The 10,555-nt window shown below is 39.6% G+C and overlaps 1 long non-coding RNA gene across 2 annotated transcripts in view; it reads right to left on the reverse strand.

The window, feature by feature from the left end:
* Positions 1-10,555, reverse strand: part of LOC138358443 (uncharacterized) — a 236,345-nt gene that overhangs the window by 182,114 nt on the left and 43,676 nt on the right. The window lies entirely within an intron of this gene.

Below are 10,555 nucleotides of genomic sequence, written 5' to 3' on the forward strand. Positions count from 1 at the left end.
GCCCATGGAGGACTGATGAAAATGTATATATGCTGGTTGGCCTTATAAATGAATGGCCACGTTTGTGGTAGAAAATAATAATGATAATAAAAAATCTCCAAGATAGGCAACTTACATATGTGGCAAGCTAGTGGCACACTTATCATGTTTATACTGCACAATGCCTCCTGTCTAGTGAGCAGCGGTGGATAGCTTACAATCACTTACATTTACTACCTACACTTAGCAAACTGGAGATTTTAACAAATTGGCTAAACCTTCTGATAGTAGATCATTTTTATGAAATATTTACACATTTCATACACATCTGTTATAGAGTTGTCTCTAAATTCACGCATATTTTCGCACTACATCACATAGTGATGAGTATGAGTATACGAATCATTTTGTTCACACAGAGATACAGACCTTCCTGTATTGATATAAACCACAGCGAAATAAATTCTACCAATATTATGAAAACACAAAGCTCACATGTAAAAATCATTGTATTAAATTCCAGCCAATTTGGTTCCAGACTTCTAGAAAAGAGCGCCAACAAATCCATAATAAACAAATGTGTGTGTGTGTGTGTGTGTGTGTGTGTGTGCATGTACTTACCTATTTGTGCATGCGGGGGTTGAGCTTTGGCTCTTTGGTCCCGCCTCTCCACTGTCAATCAACTGGTGTGTGTTTGGTGGGTGGGTGGGTGTGTATGGGTGTGGGTGTGTGGGTGGGTGTGTGTGTGGGTGTGTGGGTGTGGGTGTGTGGGTGGGTGTGTGTGTGTGTGTGTGTGGGTGTGGGTGTGTGTGTGTGTGTGTGTGTGTGTGTGTGTATTCAGGATATATATATAAGCTGATCAAAACTGCATTTCACATTTGTAAACGCACATTAATCACATTAAGAATTTAATGTGATTAATGCAAGGCAAGTTTCCTTGCCTGATGTGCTCAACGGTCGACAAAACTGACTAACCAACTGGCCTCTCCAGTGACCTAAGGAAAGCTTTCGATACCGTAAATTACAATTGATTCATACTTGACAGAATGCCTTTGGCAAGATTCCGGCTTCCTGCCCCCTTCGTGGCCACTAAATATAAAATAACCCTCAGGTAAATTCAGGTAAACCATAGACATAACAAGGCAACATGCAAGGAGATCTATATGCCTAGCTTATGATACTGCCTTCACTTTCTCCAACCCGATACACACACCCTAAGTGATGAATGCACTGAATTCAATGAATGATGCACTGAATTATACAAAAGAGAAGGGGTACCTCGAGTTACATTGGCTATGCAAATTGTCATCAAGCTGTAAGGGGTAAACACGGGTAGTAGTCTGACAACAGTACTATAGTATATATTACTATGGTCAGAAAGTAAACAAGAACAACTCTGTAACCAGTTCAACAATGCTGTAACATGTTCATCAGTGCTGTAACTATCTTATAGGTAGTTTGTTCAGCTACTGAGTTAGTTCAATTCATATATTATGCACCCGTACCCATTCTGTGGGAATAATAAACCATAAACCACGGACTTATAGTTTATTATTCTATTGATGAAAAAGCCTCTCCGTGTCTTTTGAATTGTGGGATGATGATGGGGGTGGAAGGGAACTATCAAGAGAAAGCGCCAAGCCATTACGACTATATAGCACTTGGAAGGGATCAGGATAAGGATTTGGGATGGGACGGGGGGAAGGAATGGTGTTTGATGACGCTGTTGTCCCTTGTATGCGTTACACGGAACCTTATAAAGAAGTGGTAATATTTTAAAGAGTAGTATCTTCCAATTTGTTCAGTATTTTAAGGGTCTCGATGATATAAGTTCTGTCATGTGTGATCGCTCTGCATATAACTTTCTTCAAATCAGCAGTTAATTTGAAGTTGAGATCTCTGTGCTTGGATTCACTAGTCCAAATGGGCCGCATCAAAAATTTGTACAGCTCAATAAACACTTTATTTTCTTTCAAGAAAGAGGTTCGCTTAAAATACAGACCTTTAAAATACTGAACAAATTCCTAAGATTTGTTAGCATTTTCTTCACCGCAGCTCCTGCTTGCTGAACAACTTTCAATAACTAGTGCATCATTTTTCCTTATCAATCTGCTGCGTGCTGTTGATATGGTAGATATAACGTGTATTATTATGCTCTACATTTATAAGGCTTGCATTTTTCAAAATTGATAGGCATTTGCCACTTTTCTGACCATTATTTGTGGAGTTTTCGTACATCGTTTTACATGGCCACAAAATCGTTTTCACTTCCTATACTTAACCATAAATCTTTGTGCCATCTTCAAATTTAATGTGGTTTGTGATTTTCTCGTCTATGTCGTTGATTTATATTACAAAAAAGACGCAACCTTGCAGTACTCCTCTCACATTTGTTTTGCAGTGATAGTCTTTTTCATTAAAGGTGATATTCTTCAGTTTTTGTTTTAAGCACTATTTTATTCATTCTATATTTGTTATAAATTATCCCATATGCTTGCAGCTTCTGTGGCAGTCTTTTGGGTGTATCTTATCAAAAGCTTCAGAAAAGTATACAAATCCTCTAATTAAATAGAATTTAAAATAAATAATACAAAAGTTAAGAGTAAATCGGTCAAAGATTCTCAAGCCTATGCTTTGATAACAGACGTATACTTAGTATTCTTAGCTGAGTTAGAATGATGGTGAACTTAACTTATTTATTACTAGGGTTGAGTCTGGCTAGCAGCTAGATGGGTGACAGCGCGGAGAGCCTCGCCCTGGGTTAGATAGACAAAAAAAAATTTACTCCATTACAGCTACACGTCAAGAACGAGCTCGGCCAAGAATTATGAAGTATTTACTCATCGACTCGTTCATCTTTCCTAGAGTACGAAGGCTGTGTTTACATTTATTAAACAGTTAGCGGGCTTCGAAAATTCATAGATCAATATTAATATTGTTATAAGCAACATCATAGTACTTTGGGAGCTCATAAACCGCTTAATAAATGTAAACATAATCGCCATGATTGAGGAATGATGAATAAGTTTCTTAAGTTACGTCTGATACCATACTACCTGTGCAAAGGAGGAAATGTATATGTTTATCTCTCAGAATGTTCGGCACCATGTTTATTGTTTGTGATGTGTGACTATATATGTATGAACACGATGTACTGAACGGGGTGAGAATAGCTTGAGCTACCTCATCCCTTTGTGTGTAAACTTATTTCAGTTTCTTACGTAAATGCGTAAATGTATCATGAATCTTGGGGTCGCCATGGACTGAGCCAAAAGGGAGATAATTCTTCACAAGTTTATCAGGGGATACACACGCCGAGTGATAACAGTATCATATCATGCCAACAGAACCAATGTATAGATGATGCTCTTATCGTATGGCCAGTGTATTACGGATCTCACATGGATATCTACATGATCTCACACGAGAATCTGAATTTACCTGATGGCCACCATCTCTCAAGTGGCCTCGACGAGGACAGGAAACCGGCGGCTTGTCAAAGTCCCCTTATTTTGTCCATCAGGATAAATAAGAGGACTTTGACAAGCCGCCGGCTTCCTGTCCTCGTCGAGGCCACTAGGGTGAATGGATACACTATCCATTGATTGCCATCAGGTAAATTCGGGTAAAAAGTTATCAATCAATGAGTTTTATATATTAAGTATTCAGATTATGAAATTACTGTGTTTTTTTTAGTAAATATCATAAGCGCTGGTCTTATCTTAATTAAGTCTCCTTAGTAAATACCATAAGAGCTGGTCTTATCTTAAGTCTCCTTAGTAAATACCATAAGCGCTGGTCTTATCTTAAAGCGCATTAGTATTGATTATATGAGGGGTCCCTGTCGATGTTCCCGCCTGGAGACTGCTAGTGAAGTAACTGACAATATTTGGCCTATACTTCTGTAGATGGCACTTCTGTAAATTGAACTTCTGTAAATGAAACTTGTGTAAATAGTACATCTCTAAATATAACTCCTGTAGTTACAGGAATTTACCAGAGGGCCACTATCTTCCTATAGAGACTTCGACGAGCACAGGAAGCTGGCAGCTTTTGCACCGGAACTTCTGTAAACGGAACCGCTGTAAATGACATCTTTCTATAAATGGTGTAGACGACTAGTTTTGGAGATGACCCTCGTCTTGCTCAGCTTCCAAATTTGCCCATGCTCAGAACCTAGCTTGCAACTTTCCCCTTTGCTCAAGACACAGCATGAAACCTTGCACTTATTGACGCTTGCAACCTTGCAACAAGCAGTTTACTCTGAAGCACCATGAATTACGATGAATCTGTGAAAATTATACTAAGACCTTACAGTAAGATCTACACAAACTCCACAAATGGTCGGAAGACTGGCAAATGCTTTTTTTTAATATAAAAAAGCTCAAGGACTTGCATATGGGGCATAACAATGCACAACTACTGAATCAGTAACATGAACTTGCAGTAGATTGGTGAAGAAAAGAACCTTGGAGTCAAAAATCCATCAATCACTGAAAGTTGCACAAGTGGAAGCTGTAGTTAAAAGAAGCCAACCAAGCCCTAGGAATAGTTAAACGACCCTTTGACGTCAAGGAAAAGAAGGTAGTTATTTAACTATATCTGGTGCAACATTTGGACTGTTGCTTCCATGCATGGAGCTCTCATCTTCAGAAAGACAATATCTGCTTAGGAGAAAGTTCAACACGGGGGGACAAAAATCTTGCTAGAACTAAGTCGACTCTTATTCTTGTTTCGGTCCGTCCCGGACCATTTTCAAGTCGATGAATAAACACTGAAAATAAATACATTAGTAAATGTATTGTCTCTTAAAATACTGAACAATTTGGAGGATAATGTGCAGGCTAATATATTAGACTGGCATTTCATGTTCTCTCCCCCGATTCCATGTATGACTAACCATCCTGTGAGATGAGGATATTAGATGAACTCATACCCAGTATTTTATCTACACTGTAATCCTTCATATAACTGACAGCACTGACCACTTCGTTAAATGATCAAAAGTAACACACACACACTCAAGGAGCAACGGCTCCAACTCATCAAGGTGAAAGCGCTAGTCATTACGACTATACAGCACTTGGAAGGGATGAGGGGCATAAGGATTTAGGATAAGACGGAGGAAATAAATGATGCCCAAACCACTCGGACGGTCTAAGAAGGTCATCGCTCTACCGCAAATGGTTGAATCAATGCATACAGGAAAAGCTAAATCCTTGTCCCCTTTCCTCACGTCACAAGACACTAACAGTTTTATCTCAGAAGCCATTGAAACTCTTGTGTAAAAAAATAATTGGGAACACTTAATTTAGCATCACCTAATGCAGGAAGAGAAAACAATCATTGGGTACACGTGACACATATTGCGCGCGCAGTGTTTTGCCTGGTTCATGTGTTGTGTTAATGTGTCGTGTTATGTGAACCTTGGTACTTTGTCTGAAAATTATTTATATATGAAGACGTCTGGATAATTCGAGTCTAGAAAATATTATTGGACTTTGCTTTATATTCTATAGTGTGTGTGTGTGTGTATGTGTGTATTTACTATTTGTGCTTGCAGAATCGAGCTATTAGCTCTTGGACCCCGCCTTTCTAACCAATCTATTTTTACTCTATTATATCTACTACATATATTTCTCTTTAACACGCACACACACGTTCCCAGGAAGCAGCCCGTAGCAGCTGTCTAACTCCCAGGTACCTATTTACTGCTAGATGAACAGATGCATCAGGGAGAAAGAAACTCTGCCCATTTGTTTCTGCCTGGTCCGGGGGTCGATCCCGGGCCCTTAGGACTACGACGAATGAGCACTGTCCACTCAGCCGCGAGGCCCCTGTATTCACCTGTGTGTGTGTGTGTGTGTGAGAGAGAGAGAGCGAAAGAGAGAGAGAGAGAGAGCGAGAGAGAGAGAGAGAGAGAGAGAGAGAGAGAGCGAGAGAGAGAGAGAGAGAGAGAGAGAGAGAGAGAGAGAGAGAGAGAGAGAGAGAGAGAGAGAGAGAGAGAGAGAGAGAGAGAGAGAGAGAGAGAGAGAGAGAGAGAGAGAGAGAGAGAGAGAGAGAGAGAGAGAGAGAATGTGTGGCTAGTGAGTAGTCTGAAACATGAAAACCATATGTACCCCATTCAGTCATCGCTGTGCTTTAAGCACACTTTAACCTAATAAAACCTAACTTAACCTAACCAAAATAAGAGGAATAACGTGTTTTATATATGGTGTGTGTTCGAGGTACATGACGTCACTCTGACGTCATAATTTTCGGTACAGGTTTTAGACCCTACTGGGCGGCAGAGTCGGATTATATTTCTGACCCCTTTGTTTCATACCCAAGAGATGACCCCCTCACCGAGGACATCACTGTGCCAGTTACTACAACGAAACGGACCAAAGTGTTTTCTGACAATCAAGTAAGGCACAGTCAGCCCACCACCACGTTTACATATGGGGGATGAAGGGGGAATGGTGGGGGGTCCTATCACCCCCAGGGAAGGGGTGGTGTGTGTTCCGTCACCTGTTACACATAGGGAGGGGGATATGGGGGGATATGGGGGGATATTGGGTCCCCATCACACGGTAATATTGCATCACCACGCGGCTCTCTGGTTGGTCACCTCTTGTTAGTGACTCAACGCTTTGAACAACCACGTCACTTTTCAAACCTGCCACGCACGCGCGCGCAAACACACACACATACGTACGCGTACACATGACAGAATGCCTTTAACCTAATGCCTCTCTTCACCTAGTTCGAATATGTACCAGGGAGTTAGTGCAGCTGCTATGGGCTGCATCCTGGGGATGTGTGTACTCACCTAGTTGTGCTTGCGGGCGGTTGAACTTTGGCTCCTTGGTTCAACCTCTCAGCTGTCAATCTACAGGTGCACAGGTTCCGAGTTTATTGAGCTACATTTGAAACTGTATGGAGTCAGCTTCCACTACATCACTTCCTAATGCATTCCATTTAATAACTAATCTAACGCTGAAAAAGATCTCCCTAATGTCTCTGTGGTCCATTTTGGTACTGAGTTTTCACCTGTGTCCCCTTGTGCGAGTACGACCCGTGCTAAATAATCTGTCCTTATCTACCCTGTCAATTTCCCTGAGAATTATGTATGTGGTGATCATGTCTCCCCGGACTTCTCTGTCTTCCAGCGACGTGACGTGCAGTTCACGCAGCCTTTCCTCGTAACTCATGCCTCTTAGTTCTGGGAGTAGTCTGGTGACATACCTTTGAACCTTCTCCAGCTTCGTCTTATGTTTGTCAATGTATGGACTCCATGCTGGAGCCACGTATATACATATATATAGATACGTGTGTGTGTGTGTGTGTGTGTGTGTGTGTGTGTGTGTGTGTGTGTGTGTGTGTGTGTGTGTGTGTGTGTGTGTGTGTGTGTGTGTGTGTGTGTGTGTGTGTGTGTGTGTGTGTGTGTGTGTGTGTGTGTGTGTGTGTGTGTGTGTGTGTGTGTGTGTGTGTGTGTGTGTGTGTGTGTGTGTGTGTGTGTGTGTGTGTGTGTGTGTGTGTGTGTGTGTGTGTGTGTGTGTGTGTGTGTGTGTGTGTGTGTGTGAAATATATGTAGCAGATATGATAAGAGAGAATCATATGGTCAGGAGTCTTTATTAGACAACCGACGGTAAGAAAGGCAGGGTCCAAGAGCTAGCAATTGATCCTGTAGGTACAAATAGTAAACACACACACTCACGCGTGAGCGCGCACGCATGACTCCCACCCATGTATTTAATTATTTTCCCTGACTTCTTAATCAATAATTTAGGTGATAATGTTTAAAATATGTTCACAACATGTCCTTGTATGTCTCGAGGGACCCAGAGAAAGTTCTTATAACAGCAATTTAGTTCAGTTCATTAATTATTATTCACGCGATATTTCTCCTCCCTATAGACAGAAGGCATATTTAATTATTATAGTATACTAAATATACAGTATATACATTTACTTGCTGTATATATATATATATATATGTGTACAGACAGTATATTTATTTACCATCTGTCTTGAAATACTTGACTAGAATTTTGGGTAATCTGTCAGCCCTGGTTAAATAACTGCACATGTATTGAACATTAGTGTTTGACTTGTCTCGAAATTCCTGGATTTATTTTTACATTCAATTACGAATGCAGGGTACATGAATATTTAGACTCCCAGCCTAGATAAAGGGTTATTTATTTTCCTCTGGCTATCTGCGATACAATTGTCTACATCACCACACCTAAAACGATAACACCTCACCCTCGGGTCTCAACCGCATACCTCACGACCATACCTCACCTTTACTCCCACACCTCATCCCTCATACCTCATCCCTCACACCTCATCCCTCACACCTCACTATACCAAGACTCACCAACCTTGGTCCCAATATTTACCGCGCCGACGTCCTCATTTTTCTCATCTCCTCAACGATCGCTCACCTTCGATATCGGCATAGGCTTCCAATTTTGTTTTTTTTGCCGTACATTTCTTTAGCTGCTGTGAGATGATAGTAGCAGATAAGATGAGGTTATTGAGTACTGGTGCGTCTTTATCTTGTAACGGGATGAATAGATGAAACTCTTGTATGTGGGATAACATAATTTTACGATGTATAGCTATCATGCGAGTTCTAACTTGTATTTGTAATATACACAAATAATCTGCCATTAAATGTACCATGTGTAGATTATCTGTACCTTTAAAAATTAGCTGAACAAATATTGCATATAAGTGTCGATGCTTCCAAATTAGAACCTTTTACTTACAGGAGTTTTTTTTTATTATTTTCTACCACAGACGTGGCCACACATTTACAATGTTAAACAGCATATATACATTTTTTTCTGCCTTCCATGGAGAGGGTGAGAGATCTGTTAAACATATAGTTCAGGGATTTATTGAACAATTAACCACAGTAGGAGATTGCAGTGCTTTTAAAATGCTAATTTAACCTACAGACATAAATATAGACATTCTAAACAGACATCTTATATACAGACATTCTAAATATAGCAAAAAAAAGTTTCTAAAACTGTTGGCATTCTTTCTAGATCAGACATTATGTACCTCGCACTGCCCTGGTGACGCTCTATTACTCTCTAATCTATCCTTATCTCAACTACGGTATTTGTGCTTGGGGTTCTACTACCCAAAATCATTTACGTCCTCTAATTACTCAACACAAAGCTGCTATTAAAACAATATCGAACTCTAGCCCCAGACATCACTCGGTACCCTTACTCAAATATCTAAATATGTTAGATATTAAGTCACTGCATATCCTCTCATGTGTATTTTATATATTTAAAACTCTGAACTGTAATGTCAATCATGACCTTAAAAGCTTCTTAGAAGGTTGTAACAGAACCCATGGGCACCACACCAGAAACAAATACCTATTTGATATTCCAAGAGTACGATTTAATCAAACTAGAAATGCTCTACAAATCAAAGGACCCAGAATGTGGAATGACCTTCCCAATCATGTAAAAGACTGTACCTCTCTCAACCAGTTTAAGATAAAAACTAAAAACTACCTAATAAACTCCATGTAACCTACCTTACCCCTAAATGTCAACCAAGTCTTACTATTGTAATCAATGTCGTTTGTTGACCAAATTGTATAATTGTTATTTGTCATAGCAATTATATTAATTGCTATGACAATTGCTATGACAACAATTAATATAATTGCTAAATAAATATATAAATAACAAATATTTATATATTTGTTATTCATATATTTATTTAGGGAAATATAGTGTGTTCCAGTATTCATATAGTAGTTACAGAGTTCAGCATACCTCAGTCCAGGAGGGCGAAAGTCAGTCAATATGGGACATTCTACACACATGATTTGATTTGATTTGCATTTGAAAATATTCAAGGGAGTGCATGTTTTCTCTTTCACAAAGTTGACACAGTTGACACATACTCAAGAATGCTTGTGCAATTTATTTCCCAGGAGAGTCGAGCTGACCACAATATTCCCAAACTTCCTCTGTATCACTCTACATCTAACCCTACTTTTACTCTCTCGAACCTCTACTAGACATTTATATGCAACATAGTATACAATAATGACTATCTTTTACAGCATTTAAATGAATATATGTCTACATGTAGTAGTGGTAGAGCTGGCATCATGATCAGCCACCGACCCATGGGAAATTTACACTAATTTTAAAATTGCTGAAACTTCATGTCATCATACAAGTAATGGATTCAGTCATTATAATATATGGGGTTCTTCTCTTCCTTACATTTATTGTTATTTATATATTTATTTATTGATATACAAGAAGGTACATTGGATTTGTGAGAGTACATAACATTAATGTTCTTACATTCTTGAAAACTGGGGACGGGCTTCCTTCAAGATAACCTCAAGATTGAACCCCCAACAAAACGAATTAAACCCATGGAACTACATACCCCCCCAAACCGTAAGTTTACCTGAGAGCTACAAAACTAGTGGCCTCGACGAGGACAGGAAGTCGGGGGCTTGTCGAAAGTCTCCCCATTTGCCTTAATGATCTTTTCCATCTGTACTATAAAGGTTAACGGATTTTTTGCCCTTACG

Source organism: Procambarus clarkii, chromosome 83, assembly GCF_040958095.1.
Source record: "Procambarus clarkii isolate CNS0578487 chromosome 83, FALCON_Pclarkii_2.0, whole genome shotgun sequence".
In the NCBI taxonomy this organism is placed as follows: Eukaryota; Metazoa; Arthropoda; class Malacostraca; order Decapoda; family Cambaridae; genus Procambarus; species Procambarus clarkii.